The sequence below is a fragment of the Prionailurus viverrinus genome, chromosome D1 (genome assembly GCF_022837055.1).
Source record: "Prionailurus viverrinus isolate Anna chromosome D1, UM_Priviv_1.0, whole genome shotgun sequence".
NCBI lineage: Eukaryota > Metazoa > Chordata > Mammalia > Carnivora > Felidae > Prionailurus > Prionailurus viverrinus.
In genome coordinates, this window is record NC_062570.1 from 66740716 (window position 1) to 66762707 (window position 21992).

Sequence of the window (21992 nt, forward strand, 5' to 3'; positions counted from 1 at the left end):
AGGGAATATTTAAAATATTTTTTAACTTTTTAGTTGGTTTTTACTGGTCAAAAGAAATGCTATTGATTTTTTTAGATTGATCTTACATTCAGCAACCTAACTAAATCATTTCATTAGTTAAAATAAAATCATTGTTCAATCTGGCACCTTTTCTAGGCAGAGGATCATATCATCAGAAAATTACAGCATTCTCTTTCTTTTCTAACTCTATGATCTCATTTTCTGTCCTCCCCTGCTTATATTTTTTAATTGAGATGTAAGTGACATATAACATTGTCTTAGTGTAAGGTATACAACATAATGATTTGATAACATTGTTGACAGTGTCTTTATCTTGCTCCAATCTTAGAGGAACACATACGAAGTTTCTTCATTAAGTATCTGCTTTGTTGTAGGTCTTTGTTATGTAGTTTTGCCAAGTATGAAAGCTTTTCTCTATTTTTTTTTAATATGAAATTTATTGTCAAATTGGTTTCCACACAACACCCAGTGCTCAACCCAAAAGGTGTCCTCCTCAATACCCATCACCCCCCCCCCCCCATCAAATCTCAGTTTGTTCTCAGTTTTTAAGAGTCTCTTATGCGGGATAGAAGGAACATACTTAAAGATCATAAAAGCCATTTATGAAAAGCCCACAGCTAACATCATCCTCAATGGGGAAAAACTGAAAGCTTTTTCCCTGAGATCAGGAACACGACAAGGATGCCCACTCTCACCGCTGCTGTTTAACATAGTGCTGGAAGTTCTAGCATCAGCAATCAGACAACAAAAGGAAATCAAAGGCATCCAAATTGGCAAAGATGAAGTCAAGCTTTCGCTTTTTGCAGATGACATGATATTATACATGGAAAATCCGATAGACTCCACCAAAAGTCTGCTAGAACTGATACAGGAATTCAGCAACGTTGCAGGATACAAAATCAATGTACAGAAATCAGTTGCATTCTTATACACTAACAATGAAGCAACAGAAAGACAAATAAAGAAGCTGATCCCATTCACAATTGCACCAAGAAGCATAAAATACCTAGGAATAAATCTAACCAAAGATGTAAAGGATCTGTATGCTGAAAACTATAGAAAGCTTATGAAGGAAATTGAAGAAGATTTAAAGAAATGGAAAGACATTCCCTGCTCATGGATTGGAAAAATAAATATTGTCAAAATGTCAATACTACAAAGCTATCTACACATTCAATGCAATCCCAATCAAAATTGCACCAGCATTCTTCTCGAAACTAGAACAAGCAATCCTAAAATTCATATGGAACCACAAAAGGCCCCGAATAGCCAAAGGAATTTTGAAGAAGAAGACCAAAGCAGGAGGCATCACAATCCCAGACTTTAGCCTCTACTACAAAGCTGTCATCATCAAGACAGCATGGTATTGGCACCAAAACAGACACATAGACCAATGGAATAGAATAGAAACCCCAGAACTAGACTCACAAACGTATGGCCAACTCATCTTTGACAAAGCAGGAAAGAACATCCAATGGAAAAAAGACAGCCTCTTTAACAAATGGTGCTGGGAGAACTGGACAGCAACATGCAGAAGGTTGAAACTAGACCACTTTCTCACACCATTCACAAAAATAAACTCAAAATGGATAAAGGACCTAAATGTGAGACAGGAAACCATCAAAACCTTAGAGGAGAAAGCAGGAAAAGACCTCTCTGACCTCAGCCGTAGCAATCTCTTACTCGACACATCCCCAAAGGCAAGGGAATTAAAAGCAAAAGTGAATTACTGGGACCTTATGAAGATAAAAAGCTTCTGCACAGCAAAGGAAACAACCAACAAAACTAAAAGGCAACCAACGGAATGGGAAAAGATATTCGCAAATGACACATCGGACAAAGGGCTAGTATCCAAAATCTACAAAGAGCTCACCAAACTCCACACCCAAAAAACAAATAACCCAGTGAAGAAATGGGCAGAAAACATGAATAGACACTTCTCTAAAGAAGACATCCGGATGGCCAACAGGCACATGAAAAGATGTTCAGTGTCGCTCCTTATCAGGGAAATACAAATCAAAACCACACTCAGGTATCACCTCACGCCAGTCAGAGTGGCCAAAATGAACAAATCAGGAGACTATAGATGCTGGAGAGGATGTGGAGAAACGGGAACCCTCTTGCACTGTTGGTGGGAATGCAAATTGGTGCAGCCGCTCTGGAAAGCAGTGTGGAGGTTCCTCAGAAAATTAAAAATAGACCTACCCTATGACCCAGCAATAGTACTGCTAGGAATTTATCCAAGGGATACAGGAGCACTGATGCATAGGGCCACTTGTACCCCAATGTTCATAGCAGCACTCTCAACAATAGCCAAATTATGGAAAGAGCCTAAATGTCCATCAACTGATGAATGGATAAAGAAATTGTGGTTTATATACACAATGGAATATTACGTGGCAATGAGAAAAAATGAAATATGGCCTTTTGTAGCAACGTGGATGGAACTGGAGAGTGTGATGCTAAGTGAAATAAGCCATACAGAGAAAGACAGATACCATATGGTTTCACTCTTATGTGGATCCTGAGAAACTTAACAGGAACCCATGGGGGAGGGGAAGGAAAAAAAAAAAAAAAGAGGTTAGAATGGGAGAGAGCCAAAGCATAAGAGACTGTTAAAAACTGAGAACAAACTGAGGGTTGATGGGGGGTGGGAGGGAGGAGAGGGTGGGTGATGGGTATTGAGGAGGGCACCTTTTGGGATGAGCACTGGGTGTTGTATGGAAACCAATTTGTCAATAAATTTCAGAAAAAAAAAATAAAAAAAAAATAAAAAAAATAAAAAAATAAAGTTGGACACTTAAAAAAAAAAAAAAAAGAGTCTCTTATGCTTTGACTCCCTCCCTCTCTAACCTCTTTTTTTTTTCTCCCCCTCCCCCATGGACTTCTGTTAAAGTTTCTCAGGATCCACATAAGAGTGAAAACATATGGTTATCTGTCTTTCTCTGTATGTCTTGTTTCACTTAGCATAACGCTCTCCAGCTCCATCCACGTTGCTACAAAAGGCCATATTTCATTCTTTCTCATTGCCACGTAGTATTCCATTGTGTATAATGGTTTCCTAAGAACTTTTTTTTTTTTTAATTTGTTTTAACATTTATTTGTTTTTGAGACAGAGAGAGACAGAGCATGAACGGGGGAGGGTCAGAGAGAGGGAGACACAGAATCTGAAACAAGCTCCAGGCTCTGAGCTGTCAGCACAGAGCCTGACGCGGGGCTCGAACTCACGGACTGCGAGATCATGACCTGAGCCGAAGTCGGCCGCCCAACCAACTGAGCCACCCAGGCGCCCTCCTAAGAACTTTTAAACAAACACACATTGAATTTACCAAATGCCTTTTCTGCACTGATTAATCATAATTTTTCTCCTTTAATCTAGGAGCATAATGGTGATAAGAATAAACTAGGGGTGTCTGGGTGGCACAGTTGGTTAAGTGACCAACTGTTGGTTTTGGCTCAGATCACGTTCTCATGGTTCACAGGTTTGAGCCCCTCATCAGGCTCCACCTGATGGTGTGAAGCCTGCTTGGGATTCTCTCTCTCTCTCCCTCTCTATGCCCCTTCCAGAATCAATCTCTCTCTCTCTCTCTCTCTCTCTCTCTCTCAAAATAAGTAAATATAGTTAGAAAGCAAGCAAGCAAGCAAGAAAAGGATCCTAAGATCATGGAATTCAGTGGTCAGAGGAACCTTGGGGGCATCTAGTCCAACCCTTCTGACAATGTAGGAATCCTTCTGTCAACTTTCCTGAAAATGACTAAAGAGTATTTGGTGAAATACTCTAGCAATGGGGAATATATATCTATTAAGCAATCTATTTCTCTGTTAAGTTTTAAATGATACCTCTACCCCTTCTCAGACTTACCAGATCAGAATCTCTGATGATGGAACCCAGAAATGTACATTTAAACAACTTTAAAAAAAGTTTTAGAAATGACTACACTAAATAATAGGACATTAATTTTTCAACTCTAGCTACCCATCAAATTTACCTGTGGAACTTTAAAAAATACAAATTTTAAATTTCATCCTGATTCTAATGTACCAAGCATGAACATGTGAGCTATAAATACCTCAGTCACAGTACTGTCTACTGGAACAGTAAAACTTTAAGTTTTACTTTCAAGCAGAGGTCATGAAGTATTGAACTATCTATCTACATTCCCTTACCAAGATATTCCTGTACATGAGACATAAAATTGAACAGAGGCTGGTTTTGTTTGGGGATTAGATTACCAGTAGTCCCCCTCTTATCCACAGGGAATATGTTCCAAGGCCCCCAATGAATGCCTGAAACTGTAGATAATACTGAACCCTATATATGCTATATTTTTTCCCTATACATACATATTGATGAATAGTTTATAAGTTAGGCACTGTTAGAGATTAACAACAATAACTAATAATTTAAAATAACTGTAACAATATACTGTAATAAAAATTATGTTAATGTGGTCTCTCCCTTTCTCAAAATATTGTATTGTACTCATTCTTCTTCTTGTGATGATATGAGATAATAAAATGCCTATGTGAGGAGACAAACTGGGGTGAATGACACAGGTATTGTGACACAGTGTTAGGCTACTGTTAACCTACTGACCTATCTATGAATAGTCAAAAGGAGGATCATCTCTTTCTTTTTTTTTTTTTTTTTAATTTTTTTTTTTAACGTTTTATTTATTTTTGAGACAGAGAGAGACAGAGCATGAACGGGGGAGGGGCAGAGAGAGAGGGAGACACAGAATCGGAAACAGGCTCCAGGCTCCGAGCCATCAGCCCAGAGCCTGACGCGGGGCTCGAACTCACGGACCGCGAGATCGTGACCTGGCTGAAGTCGGACGCTCAACCGACTGCGCCACCCAGGCGCCCCATGATCATCTCTTTCTAATGATGGCTGACCACTGGTAACTGAAATGGGAAAGTGAAACTGCAGGTAAGGGGAAACCTACTGTATAACCAAAAAAGGGTAAAAGCTACAAACCTGTGTAGGGATGGAAACTGTATAAAACTCAAACTCACACTAGCTAAGGTAAGTAGCTACTTACATTTAATTATTCATTTGGTCATTTATCAGATTTTTATTGAGAAACTACTTCATGTCAGACATAACAGAAAATACAGATAAGTCAAAACAGGTAGTTTCATTATTTGTAATAAGCACTATTGCAGGGTCATGTTGGACAGGATGTGGTCAGTATGACCTATAGTGGAAGCACACAAAAGTAGCTACCAATCCATAATTAATGGGTTGAGGAAGGCTTCCAGTAGGAAGCGACATCTACACTGAGATTAAAGGATGAGTAGGAGTTTAGTAGGTGAAAGGGATGAATGAGGGAGTAGTGATTAGAAAGAAATAGTGTTCTGAACTAAGGCAATAAGATGTGCAAAGGCCACAAGACTGACAGCAGTGAAAGATACAGCTACAGAGGCAGGCAGGGGCCAAGATATGATTAGACTTTACTCTGAAGGCAAAGGGGAAGGATTTTAAGTTAGGAAGTGATAAGACCCAACTTGTATTATAGAAATGTCACATTGGTAAAGCAAGGAAATAGATATGGTAGGGGGGTGGGTCAGAATGGAGGGAGGGAGACCAGTTAGGTCAGTGCAGTAACAGAGGTAAGAAATGTTGGTGACTTGTCAGAATATTGGAATTTAAGGAGAGAGAAAAGTGAATGGAGTTGAGAGAGATTTAGGAAGTAAATTTCTAGGACTCAGTGGCTGATCAGATAGGAAGATAAGGCTAAGAGAAAGACTAATTCCACGTTTTTGGTTTATTGGTGTCATTTGTTGAGGTAGGAAACTCAACAGAAGAGTTTTTGGGGTCTCAAAATGGGGATAAAAGATTATTATTCCAGTTTGGAACACAACATCTATAAATAGCTTTGGGACATTCAAGCACAGATGGACAGTAACTAGCAGGATATTCAGCTTTGAAACTGAAGAGGCAGATTTGGACTTGAGATACAAATTTGGATGGCATAAGTAAAAGATGGTAACAGGGAGGAGTAAGATTGGCTCTGAGAATCTCAGACTAGCAGAAAACCTAGAAATGAACCTAAAGATGCAAATAAACATCATCATTTGCAAGGCTGAAGGAAGAAAAGCCGTATCAAAATGACTGAAAAATTCAAAAGAAGTAGAAAGCCAGGGGAAATATTGTCATCAAAGATAAGGGAGGAAGGTTTTGTAAAGAGCATCATGAAATGCTACCAAGTGTGAAGTAAGAACTGAAAAGTTTCCACTATATTTATCAATAAGTTCTCATCAGTGATCTTGGTTGAGTAGTGGTAGCCAAAGATTTGGCCTAAACCTTACAACTGTTAGAATAATTAACTTCTTGGGTGCATGAGTGGCTCAGTCAGTTAAGAATCTGACTCCTGATTTAAGCTCAGGTCAAGATCTCATGGCTTGTGAGATGGAGCCCCATATCAGGCTGACAGTGTGGAGCCTTCTTGGGATTGTCTCTCTCCCTCTCTCTCTGTCCTGCTCATGCTCACTGCTTCTCTCTCAAAATAGATAAAATAAACTTAAAAAAAAAAAGAATAAATTCTCAATGAATTGTCTCCTAAATCTGAAACTCAAAATTGTTAACAACCAAGTTACTTCCTTAATAAGTAACTTGGAAAAATGGAATCTTATTTCAATCCAAGGACAATAGTGAAAAGAACAGATACCAAAGGTGCTAAATCAGAATAGCTCAGCAACCCTTGAATCTCAACCCTTGAACTTTCACCAATCTCAGAAACCATAAAAGTGTGAGAAAATATTGGGAAGAAAAATTTATTCTTTTTGAAGACTTCTGGCTTCATTTTATGCTACTTTGGCATGGACTGTATTTATTTTCAAAATGGCTTTTGTTTCTCTTGGCAAGTTTTATTGTTTCTAATTGTGAAGCAAAATTTCTTTTCTTCACCATACTTTATGTGATAGTATTTAAAACTGATGTAAAGAAGTAATTGCACTTTCTGAGCTGATTTTTCCATCTTTTGTAATTATCTTTATTAAAAAACTGTACTTGGAAAAACACAATTATATAATCATTTACATATTCAAACACATATGAATACTTTCTATGCACCAGGTGATGTTCTGGATATTGGCTGTACAATAATGAACAACATAAACAAGGTCTGTTTTTATTCAGTTGAGGTTGAAGTTTTTCAATAGTAGTTGTTACTTAAAAAAATGAAAATAAAGATCCACAAGTTTCCAGAATACAGGCTTCTGATCTAAACTTAAATTTAGCTGTAGAGCACCTATTGCCACTTAATGTGTTTTGAAGAACACAGCATCAGTAAGTTAAGGGCACAGCATGAATAAAAATAAAAAACAAAAAAACAAAAAACAAAATTTAGATTCAGAACTCACCTCCTCAATTTATGAGCTCTGTGATTTGGGAAAACTGTTTAATTTCTTTGGGCCTATTTCCAGAGAGTGGTAGTGATTGTGGCTAACTCAGTTTCAGAGCCAAAAGAAAGCTGAGGTTGTCTGAGGCCATCAAAGTGATACCCATCCCCAAGAAGGAAAAGGACAGGGCAATTAGGAATGCTGACTAGATGGTTCTCTCACAAGGAGGAGCGGGCAGTGAAAGCAGAGTTGGGAAACAATGGTGGGGAGTAGGAACTGACTTTGTTTAATGGTCCCTCTTGCTTAGGTCATGCTCCACACAAAGTAAAGAATGACAAAATAAAAAGAATGTGTACGTGGTGAAGCTTGTTGACCGAAAGCTTCATTATAGCATGACCCGGTTAAGCTCTTTGGTTGAGAAACTTCTAATCTTAGTATCTTTAGTAAAATCTTTTTCTTTCTGCCTGGTCACATTTCTCAAAGAACTGTTTTCCAATTTCCTGACTTGAGGGCAGATTGCCAGAGTTCTGGGAGCTAAACTGGTATTCTCAATATCTGTTATTCACTTAACTCCCTTGTTTGCAGCAAAACAGAATTTCCCTCAGCTAGACCTATGTCTCCCAGGCTAGTGATGTCCTTTCTCTTAAAAACAAATATACAAATAAACAAACAAACCTGTAATCTTCTACCAGGGTAAAGGAGAGGCAGCTGGCTGTTTACACAGAACTGAAACATGATCTGGGAGGGGAATCCAACTGTATCTTCTTTTTTTTAATCCAAGTTACTTAACATATGGTTTAATAATGATTTCAGGAATAGAATTCAGTGACTCATCACTTACTTATAACACCCAGTGCTCATCCCAACGAGTGTCCTCCTTAATGCCCCTTGCCCATTTAACCCATCCCCCCACTCAACACCCCTCCAGCAACCATTTGTTCTGTGTCTTTAAGTTTCTTATGGTTTGTCTCCCTCTCCATTTTTATATTATTTTTGCTTCCTTCCCTTATGTTCATCTGTTTTGTATCTTAAATTCCACAGATGAGTGAAATCATATGGTATTTGTCTTTCTCTGACTGACTTATTTCGCTTAGCATAATACACTCTGGTTCCATCTACATTGTTGCAAATGGCAAGGTTTCATTCTTTTTAATTGCCAACTACTACTCCATCGAATATATATACACCACATCTTTTTAAAAAAAATTTCTTTAATGTTTATTTATTATTGAGAGAGAGAGAGAGAGACAGAGACAGGGCACAAGGGAGGTAGGGGCAGAGAGAGAGGGAGACACAGAATCCCTAGCAGGCTCCAGGCTTTGAGCTGTCAGCACAGAGCCTGATGTGGGGCTCGAACTCACAAACCGTGAGATCATGACTCATGACCTGAGCTGAAGTCAGACACTTAACCGACTGAGCCACCCAGGCGCCCCTATACCACATCTTCTTTATCCATTCTTCTGTCGATGGACATTTGGGCTCTCTCCATACTTTGGCTCTTGTTGATGGTGCTGCTATAAACATTGGGGTACATGGGTCCCTCTGAATCAGTACTCCTGTATCCTTTGGATAAATACCTACTAGTGCAATTGCTGGGTTATAGGGTAGTTCTATTTTTAATCTTTTGAGGAACCTCCATACAGTTTTCCAGAGTGGCTGGACCAGTTTGCATTCCCACCAGCAGTGCAAAATGATTCCTCTTTCTCCGCATCCTTGCCAAGATCTATTCTTGCCTGAGTTGTTAATTTTAGCCATTCTGACAGGTATGAGGTGGTAGCTCATTGTGGTTTTGATTTGTATTTCTCTGATGATGAGTGATATTGAGCCTGTTTTCATGTGTCTGTTAGCTATCTGGATGTCTTCTTTGGAAAAGTGTCTATGTCTTTTGACCATTTCTTCACTGGATTGTTTTTTGGGTGTTGAGTTTGGTAAGTTCTTTATAGATTTTGGATACTAATCCTTTATCTGATATGTCATTTGCAAATATCTTCTCTTATTCCATCAGTTGCCTTTTAGTTTTGCTGATTGCTTCCTTTGCTGTAGAGAAGGTTTTTTTTTTTTTTTTTTACCTTGATGAGGTCCCAATAGTTAATTTTTGCTTTTGTTTCCCTTGCCTCCAGAGACATGTCAAGTAAGAAGTTGCTGCAGCTGAGGTCAAAGAGGTTGTTGCCTGTTTTCTCCTTTAGGATTTTGATGGCTTCCTCTTTTTTTAAAAAAAAAATTAATCTTTATTTATTTTTGAAAGAGAGAGTGTGAGCAGGAGAGGAGCAGAGAGAGAGGGAGACACAGAATCTGAAGCAGGCTCCAGGCTCTCAGCTGTCAGCACAGAGCCCAACGCGGGTCACAAACTGTGAGATCATGACCAGAGCTGAAGTCCGACGCTCAATCGACAGAGCCACCCAGATGCCCCTGATGGCTTCCTGTCTTATGTTTAGGTCTTTCATCCATTTTGAGTTTATTTTTGTGTATGGTGTAAGAAAGTGGTCCAGGTTCATTCTTCTGCATGTCACTGTCCAGTTTTCTCAATACCATTTGCTGAAGAGACTGTCTTTTTTTCCATTGGATATTCTTTCCTGCTTTGTCAAAGATTAGTTGGCCATACGTTTGTGGGTCCATTTCTGGGTTCTCCATTCTGTTCCATTGATCTATGTGTCTGTTTTTGTGCCAGTACCATACTGTCTTGATGATGACAGCTTTGTAATGCAGCTTGAAGGTCTGGAATTATGATGCCTCCAGCTTTGGTCTTCTTTTTCAGGATTGCTTTGGCTATTTGAGGTCTTTTCTGGTTCCATACAAATTTTAGGATTGTTTGTTCTAGCTCTGTGAAGAATGCTGGTGTTACTTTGATAGGGATTGTGGCAATCCAACTATAACTTAAGGAGTTTCTTTTGAAATGTTTATATATTTTGAGAGAGAGTATGTGCACAAGGAGGGGAGGGGCAGCGAGAGGGAGAGAATCCCAGGAAAGCTCCACGCTCAGTTCAGGGCCTGCCACAGGGCTCTAACCTATGACTGTGAGATAATGACCTGATCCAAAATCACAAGAGTAGGACGCTCTACCAACTGAGCCACCCAGGCACTCCTTAAGAAGACTTTCAATCAATTCTCTTTTTAATGTTTCAGTCCCACCTTAGCTTCCTGTGTCCAGAGATTACTAGATGTCCCCAATCCCCGAGCCTTTTGCAGTTCTGCAAATACGGCTGCTTCAAGGCTTTTACAACTGTCAGTTAGGAAAAGGATGTCTTGAGTCTGCTAAATAAAGTCATTAACCCATCAATTTTCCAATTTCCAAAATGTTGTTTTTCTTGTCTCCTCTCCTGTTTTGCCTGTAGGTTTCTGCATTAAAAAAATCCTTTACTTTTGTTTTACTGGGGTTTTGGGTAGTAGCTGAGGCTAAATGTATGTATTCAATCAGTTCACTTTAACCAAATGTTACCCTATCTACTTTTCTCATCTACCATCTTTCTACCCTACATTTGGCAGCATAGAAATATTTTTCAATTTTCAAAAACATAGGCCCTTTCTATACTTTTTTTTCTACTAGCAACTTCCTCTATCTGGAACATTCTCCCTTTCAATCCTTGTCTGAAAAATGCCTTCTGTGACCACGTTCTTCCCACTCAAAATCTAGTAACCTCATAATGGCGTTCATACTACTTTTTCACTTTTTCATCAGCGCATACCCCATTGTATTATATATTTACCTGTGAGGTTTTCCTTCTAGATTGTGAACTCCTTAAGAACCAGGACTTTGGGGCGCCTGGGTGGCGCAGTCGGTTAAGCGTCCGACTTCAGCCAGGTCGCGATCTTGCGGTCCGTGAGTTCGAGCCCCGCGTCGGGCTCTGGGCTGATGGCTCAGAGCCTGGAGCCTGTTTCCGATTCTGTGTCTCCCTCTCTCTCTGCCCCTCCCCCGTTCATGCTCTGTCTCTCTCTGTCCCAAAAATAAAATAAAACGTTGAAAAAAATTTTTGAAAAAAAAAAAAGAACCAGGACTTTATCTTAATCACCTCCATATGAAGTGTACCTCAGTATCTAGTACAGAGACTACTATAGAGTAGAAATCAGTAAATGGAAGAGGAGAGGAAAAAAGCAAAAAATACACCCTGATTAAGGAAGAGGGATTCTACTGATTAATAAATTCTTCATATGTTAGTCTGTTCTGGGTGTTGTAACAAAATGCCATAGACTAAGAGGTTATAAACAACAGAAATTCAGTTCTCCCAGTTCAGGAGGTTGGAAGTCCAAGATCAGGGTGCCAGCACAATCAGCTGAGGGCTTTCTCTGGGGTTGTAGACTTCCTATATCCTTATTTGGTGAAAAGGGCTAAGGGAGCCCTGTTGGCTCTTTTTTAATAAGGGTATTAATCTCACTCATGAGATTAACCACCTCCCCAAAACCCCATCCCCTAACACTATCACCTCAGAGGTTAAGTTTCCACCATAGGAATCTGGGAGAACACATTCAGACTACAGCACTTAACAAAATGTCCTAATTTGCTATTCAGACATAGGAGCAGGATATGAGTGTCCTTAAAAATTTCTAGATAGCCCTTTCCTCCTCTGGCTGCAGTAATGAGAGGAGCTGCTGCCATGTCTGCCACCTACAATGGATGGTGGTGGGGAACTGCTCCAGCTTCCTGATCAAAAGGAACAAGCAGACATACAGCACCGAGCCCAGTAACCTAAAGGCTTACAACTCCTTCTGCTACAATTGACTGATTCGCTACAAGAGTGTGGACACGGAGTTGGTGGCCAAAGGCAAAGGTATAGTGGTGGTCATAAAGTGGAGATTAGGCCAGTGAAAACCCGCCACCTCCTGTGTATGGATTACCATCAACAAGAATGGTCTGGCCATCCTAAGCAGCATCAGGCACATGATCCACAAGAACAAGTACTGCCCAGATCTCCACATGGATGCCATTCGCAGAGCCAGTGCCATCCTGCACAGCCAGAAGCCTGTGATGGTGAAGAGGACACGGGCACACTTCTCCACGAGCTCCTGAGCACCCACTCCACCCCCTCTCCCCTGCCTCCAAACCAATATAGATGTCAACTACCTTAAAAAAAAATCTAGATTAAATCAATCTGATGTGAAAGTTTCTCATACTTTAAAACCTGTATGTGGTTTCCTATTATTATTCTGAGTCCTCAGTCAAAGAAACCCAATATAAGAATCTACTCAGCAACCAAAGAAATTTTATGAAAACATTTTTTTGGTGTCTGGAATTCTCAGCGTTAACAAAATCTGAGACTTAGACTTTGAAGCCTCTCCTCTTTAATAAGGCAGGATTCTTGGTTACTTTAGGGGATACTGACCACTGCCCGATGAAGTCACACTAAGCCCAATGTTTAGTAGCTTACTTTTTTTTCATAGTAAGACTTTGTCAATGAAGATCACTGATTTGCATTTTGGCACAAGTTTCTTATCTTGTCACAGACTACCACTTTGAACAGTATTGTATGAGACGACCTTACTATCTTCTGCCTGTATTTTCTTCTGCACTTTTTCCATTTCCTATTTCTCTCTGCTCTACTATGTGCAATTGCTTCACATGTGTATTCCAGTTCATTATAATTCTCTCTTTCACTGTGTCTAGTCTGATGTTTGACCTATCCATTGAGTTTTTGTGCATATGTATTTATTTCTTTACTCTTCTATACAAAAAAAATATCAAAGTTGAAATAATTTTATACTGAATACCTACATATTTCCCCCCAGATTGTATCATGAACATTTTACTAGGCTTGCTTTATTATTTATCCATCTAACTATCCATTAATCCATATTATTTTTAGTGCATTTCAAAGTAAATAGCAGACATTAGTTATTATGAAATTGTTGGGTCATAGAATAGGTATATGTTTAGTTTCATAAGAATCTCTTGGACTTTTTTCCTGAATTGATTAGACTAGTTTACATTCTCAACAATAAAGTTTAATTCTCGTTATTTTACAACATTGCCAACATTTGGCATCATTAGTCTTTCTAATTTTAGCATATAGGTGGGTTATATAGTACTATCTCATAGTGGTTTTAATTTGCATTTCTCTAATGACTAACGATATTGAGACCTTCATGTGGTTATTGACCATTCACACACATATCAATTTGTAAAGTATCTGTTCAAATTGCCCATTTTAAAAAATTGGTTGGTTTGGCTTTTTCTTAAGTTGTAGGAGTTCTTTATATAAACATGATACCAGTTCTTTGCCACATATATATTTTGGGAATATTTTTTCCCATTTTTTCCTATTCATTTTCATAATGGTGTGTTTTGATGAGCATAAGTTTTAATTTTAATAAAGTATAATGATAATTTTTTTCCTTTTTGGTTATCATTTTCTGTGATAAGAAACTGTTGCACACTCCCAAGTTAGGAAACTGTTCCCCCTAAAAGCTTTATGGTTTCTTAGTTGATGTTTGGGTCTATGCTCTACCTCAAAGTTATCCTTGTGTTTGATGTGAGGTAGAAGTTAAGATTCAGTTTTTTTCCATATGAATATGCAGTTATTCCAATACTGTTTGTAGGAAAAAATTTCTTCCCCCTATTGGATCACTTTGGTGTTTTCATTAAAAATCCCATAAATGTAAGTCTGTTTCTGGGTACTCTTTTCCACTGATCTATTTGTTGATGCTTAGGTCAGTACCATACTGTCTTGATTATGGTGGGTTGATAATATGTCTTGAGATCAGGTAGTATAAGTCATCCAATGCTGCTCTTTTTCAAGATTGCTTTGGCCATTCTAAGTTCTCTGCATTTCCATATAAATTTTAGAGTCCACTGTGAATCTCTAGAGAAAAGTGTTGTAATTTTTATTGGGATGGCATTTAACCTGTAGATGGATTTGCTGAGAACAGACATCTTAACAGTATTGAATATTCCACATCCTCTGAATTTTTCCTTTTGGTAATTATATAAATTCACCTGGCCATTTTTGTTTCTCTAATTATTGGCTTATTTGTACTCAGTCTTTTCTTTAAATATTTTACTTATATATTCGAATTGAATAATTCAAAATATAGTATTTGAGCATATAAATCTGCTGTTGGTTGTTTTGTTGACACTAATTCATACTGGCTCATTTCCTTGGTATTTGGTCATTTTTAAATGGTGAGTTCATATTTTATTGAATTTAACCTATGGATATCCTGATTGCCTAAATTGGGGCTGCATTATTCCAGAAAGGATTTACAATGGATTCTTCCGGAGGTGAGGGTGAGGGGCATGTTACTGAATAGGGATTATTCCTCTTTTAGTGTCCTAGCCTAATGCAAAACTCTCAGGTTCAAACAACCCTCCTTATGGAGGCCAATGCTTAATTGTGCTCACAAATTTAGTTTTCCCTATTTGTCCTTCTTTTGAAAACAGAAGAAGGGCCTATTGAAAATTTCCTTTTCTTCTTAGAAAAAATAATGTACCAAAATCACATGGGTATTTAAAATTTTTTTTTTTACAATTTTCTAAGATCTATTTCTACTATATTAGTGGGAGGGCTCCTCGTAGCATGCAGCTGTTTGATACTGAAAATGGAGGACCTCACTGGGCTTTTATTTAAAAAAAATTTTTTTTAATGCTTATTTATTTTTGAGAGAGAGAGAGACAGAATATGAGCGAGGGAGGGGCAGTGAGAGAGGGAGACACAGAATCCGAAGCAGGCTCCAGGCTCTGAGCCATCAGCACAGAGCCTGACGTGGGGCTTGAACTCATGAACTGTGAGATCATGACCTAAGCTGAAGTTGGATGCTCAACCAACTGAGCCACCTAGGTACTCCCCTCACTGGGCTTTTAAATTATAACTTATTGTTAAAAAATTTTAGCTATGATCTTGACACATATAAAGTTTTAATCATGTATCTGCTAAAATGAAGAGTTAAGGTCATGACAGTTTTGGAGAGATTTATAGTAATCTTAGTTATTAAAAAACCCCAAATACAATTAGTTATTTGAAATGAGATGATAAATAGAAATAATCTATAACCTTTATGAACTTTTCCTTTAAAAAATTTCCTTGGCATTGAAAGAACCTAATAAATAAAATAATCCCCTGCAGTACTCATGTTCCACTTAATTTTCCCTTGAGGAAGGGGAAAGACAGAATAACTTCAAAATCACGAAAAGCAAAAATTTAACTAAAGTTTTTGCATTGCTAGCTAAAAATTAGTTCATTTAGTTAAGGATTCTTTCTTAAAATACCGACACAGATGTCTGGCCCCTCTGCCTTGAAATTCTACGCTTTTGTCAAAAATGTTCAGAATGTCATGTTAAATCCCCACAAGTAACATTGTTGTAACAAGAATATAAATACTAATAAATCCCAAGTTAGTAATAAATAACCCATTAAAATAAGACTGTCACATGTGAGCTCATTTATATCTGAGAAGAGCCTCTATATAATGTTAAACAACAGCGTGTGCTGGAATAAGGACAGGATCTATTTTTATGTATTCATGAAATACTGAATTATAAAATAGTAAGTGCCATAGTCCCGGTGTATTTGAAAGCAGGAAAAAAAAAATTGCCCATGCCTTTTTCTCCCCAGAAATGTGATTATTCAAATGAAAAAGGGAAATATTCATAGCCTGAGGGTACCTGGCTATTCTATAAATGCCTAATTGGTATATGCTAAAATTAAGTTGAAGAAAGCCTTAAAACTTAGTTCCTCAGTTAATAAGCAGCACAGAAATGGGGAAAAAGCTCTATAAAATAGTTTTTGTACTTTTATCAGCAATCATAGGGTATCAAGAGATTACCTAACTGTAGGGCTTCTAGAGACCTTCACCTATTAATCAAATTCCTTTGTTCTCTACAATGATAGTATCAAAGTAACTGCAGCAAAGTAACAAAAGATATGGCTTTTTTTAGGTCAAATTTATTGTGTTTTATTCTTTTCATAAAGGTGTTCAATGATTTCCTTCCTACCAAAATGAGAATCTTTTTTAAAATTATAAAATACATGCTTGCCATGTTTTACATAATTTAACTGTGCCTGTCTCTGTGTATGTCTAATCCATAAGCCAGAAATAATTATTGTTTGGGACTTACTACAAATATCTTCATATCTATATATGTATGTATAATATATATACACATATATATATACATATATATATATACACATATATGTGTGTGTGTGTGTGTGTGTGTGTGTGTGTGTATACTTTTAGGTCAAAAATAGAATTATATTAACTTTATGTAATTTCCCACCTACCAACATATATATAATGGAAGGTTTTCCATATGAGCACATGTTATAGATCTACCTCTTTTTATTTAGTAGCTGATCACTATTCTAAACAGTTGTACATAATTAATCAATATCCGAATGGAAAACATTTGGGTTGCTTTTTAAAAAAATGTTTATTAAAAAAAAATAAAAAAATAAATTAAAAGGGGCGCCTGGGTGGCGCAGTCGGTTAAGCGTCCGACTTCAGCCAGGTCACCATCTCGCGGTCCGTGATTTCGAGCCCCGCGTCGGGCTCTGGGCTGATGGCTCAGAGCCTGGAGCCTGTTTCCGATTCTGTGTCTCCCTCTCTCTCTGCCCCTCCCCCGTTCATGCTCTGTCTCTCTCTGTCCCAAAAATAAATAAACGTTGAAAAAAAAAATGTTTATTTAGTTTTGAGACAGAGAGAGGCAGAGTTTGAGCAGGGGAGGGGCAGAGAAAGGGAGACACAGAATCTGAAACAGGCTCCAGCCTCTAAGCTATTAACACAGAGCCTGATGTGGGGCTTGAACTCATGAACCATGAGATCATGACCTGAGCTGAAGTCGGATGCTTAACTGAGTCACCCAGGCACCCCTAGGCTGCTTTTAATTGTTGCCATTATAAACCATTATAGCTAGTCTATTATACTTTAAAGTAAGAATGTATTCCAGTAAAGATAAATTCTCTCTGATCTCATCAATTTGCTTAAATAAGCTACAAAGTGCTTGTTATAAGATTACATTTTGGGGGCGCCTGGGTGGCGCAGTCGGTTAAGCGTCCGACTTCAGCCAGGTCACGATCTCGCGGTCCGTGAGTTCGAGCCCCGCGTCGGGCTCTGGGCTAATGGCTCGGAGCCTGGAGCCTGTTTCCAATTCTGTGTCTCCCTCTCTCTCTGCCCCTCCCCCGTTCATGCTCTGTCTCTCTCTGTCCCAAAAATAAATAAACGTTTAAAAAAAAAAAAAAAAAAAGATTACATTTTGATGGTAAATTTTAAATTAGAATTTCTTTTTTTAAATTTTTATTTATTTTTGAAGGAGACAGAGAGAGAGAGAGAGAGAGAGAGAGAGAAAGAGAGAGAGAGAGAGAGAGAGAGAGAGAGAACATGAGCGGGGGAGGGACATAGAGAGAGGGAGACACAGAATTCAAAGCAGGCTCCAGGATCTGAGCTGTCAGCACAGAGCCCAACGCAGGGCTTGAACTCATGAACTGGGAGATAATGACTTGAGCTGAAATTGGACGCTTACCTGACTGAGCCACCCAGGCACCCCTTAAATTAGAATTTCTGAGAAAGATATCCTTTGAAATGGATTTGAAGAGAAAAATATGCCCTGTAGAAAAGCCCAATAGCAGTACCCTAAGATATTAATGTGTACAAGTTATAAGGTTATAAAGAATAATGACACAATGAACACTCATACAACTGGTTTAAGAAATAGAATATTACCTTTACCATCAAAGATCTCTATGTTCATCTGCCCTTCCTCTCTAACCTTTGAGGTAACTTTCTTCAATATTTTGTTTATTATTCCCTTGATTTCCTTTTTTCCCAGTTTTATCGAGGTATAATGGACAAATAAAATTGTAGTGTACAATGTAATGATTTGATATATATATGTATACAGCCTTGCTTTTCTTTATAGTTTTACCATATACATGTTGTATCCCTAATTTGCATATTTCTAAATAATACATTACATGCTTTGACTTTTATACTAATGGAATCATATTGTAATTGAATTGCCTTTTTATTTTTGTGCAAAATTATCTTAAGATTTGTCCACATTGTTCCTTGTAGCTACAATTCATTTTCTCTACTAAAAAATATTCTAACATAAAAAGGGGCGCTTGGCAAGCGTCAGTTAAGTGTCTGACTTTGGCTCAGCTCATGATCTCACAGCTCATGGGTTCAAGTCCTATGTCAGGCTCTGTGCTAACAGCTCAGATCCTGGGGCCTGCTTTGGATTCTGTGTCCTTCCTCCCTCCCTGCCCCACCCCTGTCTGCATTCTGTCTCTGTCTCTCAAAAATAAATGTTAAAAAAATTTTTTTTAAAACCCCATAATTTATTTATTCATTCTACTGCTGGTTGGCATATTAGTTCCTTTGTTTTCTGCTATTTCAAACAATGCTTCTATGAACATTTTTGTGCATGCCTCTCGGTGTATATGGGTAAGAGCTCATCTGAGAGTGGAATCACTGGGTCAGAGAATATGTTCATACTCAGCTTTACACATAAATGACAAATTATCTTATTTCTTAGTATCTTATATCTTACTAAATTTTCTAAAGGAATTATATACTATTTTATATTCTAACCAGCAAAGTTTAAAACTTCCGTTTGTTCCATAATTTCACCAATATTTGATAATATGATTTTTTAATTATTCCAAAATAGTGAATGTAAAAGGCTATAGCATTATGGTTTAAATTGACACTTTCCAATTATTGACATAGGTCCTTTATTTCTAGATAATCTTTCTATACACCTACTGACCAAGTGGGTTTCCTTTTTTCTGAGATACTTTTTCAAGTCTCTTGCCCATTAAAAATTTGTCTTTTTCTTATTGATTTGTAGGAGTTTTTATTTTATTTATTTTATTTTAGAGAGAGAGTGAGCATGAGCAGGGGAGAGGGGCAGAGAGAGGGAGAGAATCTTAAGCAGGCTCCATGCTCTGCATGGAGCCCAACATGGAGCTTGATCCCATGACCCTGGGATCATGACGTGAGCCAAAATCAAGTTGGATGCTCAACCAACTGAGTCACCAAGGTGCCCCACTTGTAGAAGTTTTTATAATCTGAGCACTAATCTGTTGGCAGTTATATTCTTTGCAAACATCTCTCACCCTGAGGTATGCATTCACTCTATGGTATTTTTTGATGAAGAAAAGTTCTTAAGTTGAATGTAGTCAAATTTATCAATCTTTTATTTTAAGATCAGGATGATTTGTAACTGGTTTAACAAATCTGTTCCTACCCCAGAGTCATAAGGATATCTCTTTTAAGGATTGTTCGGAAAATTACATAGCCTGGCTTTTCATATTTAAGTCTTTAATCCACGTGAAAGTGTTTTTAGTGCATAGTGTGGTACACATACATTAGTGAAGTTGTGGACATTTTCACCTAATTGTCCCGGCACTATTATTGAATTTTTCATCATTTGGTCACTGATCTGAAATGCCCTTTTTTTTTTTTTTTTTGAGAGAGAGTAAAAGTGTATTTGTGAGCAGGGGTGGAGCAGTGGGAGAGGGAGAGAGAATCTTAAGCAGGCTCCAAGCCAAGTGCAGAGCCTGACACGGGGCTCAATCTCACAACCCTGAGATCATGACTTGAGCCGAAATCAAGAGTCAGATGCTTAACCCACTGAGCCACACTGGCTCCCTTGAAATGCCAGTTTTGTCATAAGTCACATTTCCATATATGTGTACTTCTGTTTATATCTGTTATCATCTGTTATGAACATTCTGTTCTAGGGGTCAATCTAACTACTATATAGTGTCTTAATTACTACAATCTTAAACTAGTCAAACATTATTTTAAGTTTTATTGAAGTATAATTGATAAATAAAATCATAAAATATTTAAAGTGTACATCATGATGACTTGATATATACATACATCATTAAAGGACTCCCATATTTACCTGTTTTATTGTTTTGTTTGGTGCAAATATTTAAGTTCCACTTTCTTAGCAAATTTTGAGTATATAATACAGTTTTATCAATTACAGTCATCACATTTTACATTAGATCCTGAGGCCTTGGCCTTATAATAGCTAAAAGTTTGCACCTCTTACCAACTTCTCACTATTTTCCCCACCCCTCAGGCCCTGGCAACCACTTTTCTACTCTTTGTTTCTAAGAGTTAGACTTTTTTTTTTTTTTTTTTTTTTTTTTTTAAGATTCTACCTATCAGAGATAACATGCAGTATTTGTTTTTGTCTGTCTGGCTTATTTCACTTATCATGATGCCTTCAATGTCTATCCATGTTATCACAAATGGCAGGATTTCCTTTTTTCTCATGGGTGAATAATTCCATTGCTTATATATAACACATCTTTTTCTATTCATCTGTTGATAGACACTCAGATTGTTTTCATATCTTGGCTATTGTTAAAAATGCTTCATTGAACATGTGGGTACAGACACTTCTTCAATATCCTGTTTTCCTCTGGACATACTCAGAAATGGGACTGTTGGATCATATGTTTTAGTTTTAATTTTATGTTTTTCATAGTAGCTGTATCAATTTACATTCTTACCCACAGTACACAAGGGTTCCCTTTTCTCCACATCCTCTCAACACTTGTTATCTTTTATCTTTTTTGATAATAGCATTCTAACAAATGTGAGGTGATATCTCATGGTGATTTTGATTCCTATTTCCCTGATGATTAGTGATGTTGAACACATTTTCAGGTATGTCTTCTTTTAAACTCATTTTTGATCTGACAGGACCAATTCTAAAGTTGCTGTTGTTTTTAGGAGTGTGTTGGTAACTGTTGTTTATTTATTTAATTTTTAGAGAGAGAAAGCACACAAGCAGGAGAGAGGGGCAGAGGGAGAGAAAGAGAGAGAGAGAGAGAGAGAGAGAGAGAGAGAGAGAGAGGAGAGGGAGAGAAAGAGAAAGAGAAAGAGAAAGAGAAAGAGAGAGAGAGAGAGAGAGAGGAGAGAGAGAAAAAATACAGAGCAGACTCCATGCTCGACTCTGGGATTATGACCTGAGCCAAAATCAAGAGAATGCTCAACTGACTAAGCCACCCAGGCGTCCCAGGGGTGTGTTGGTAATTCTTAGGTTTTTTTTCTCTTCTAGTTTGGATTCTGATAGAAATTGCATTGCCTCTATTGATTATTTTGGGGAGAGCTGCTATCTTTATCTTCTAATCCATGGGCATGGTATATCTTCCATTTAATTAGGCCTTCTTTCATTCATAAATTTTATTATTAATTATACCTGGTAATTCTCATCTTCCAGTGTAACAGAATTTAATATCCATTTTGTTTAGTTTCTCTAGAGTCCCACAGATAGTCTTTGAATTTTTAATATTTAATAACATTTTTCTCCTTGTTCAAAAAGTTTGAAAAAAGAAAGTTTGAGAAATAATTTTTGTATCACCTATAAAGAATATAATGCCAATGTAATAAATTATCTAACAAGTGAGACAGGATGGGGTAAGCAGATTATTTGCTTCTCTTAAATTGGTATCACTATTTTGTGGGAAGTTTATTTCTGTAATATAATATATATATTTTTTGAAGCCAAATGGAAGTATGTTTTGGCTTTATATGCATAGTGTTTAGCAAATACTTTATTGAGTAATTCATTTATAATATGGATTATCCATCATTCATTACCCTCTACCTTAATAGCACAACCAAAACCTGACAATGGCATGAATAATTAAGTAGTCATTATTAAGTAATCTGAC

General features: G+C 37.5%; 1 protein-coding gene across 6 annotated transcripts in view; it reads right to left on the reverse strand.

Moving 5' to 3' along the window:
• The window catches only part of SBF2 (SET binding factor 2), a 501522-nt gene that overhangs the window by 161289 nt on the left and 318241 nt on the right, over positions 1 to 21992 (reverse strand). The window lies entirely within an intron of this gene.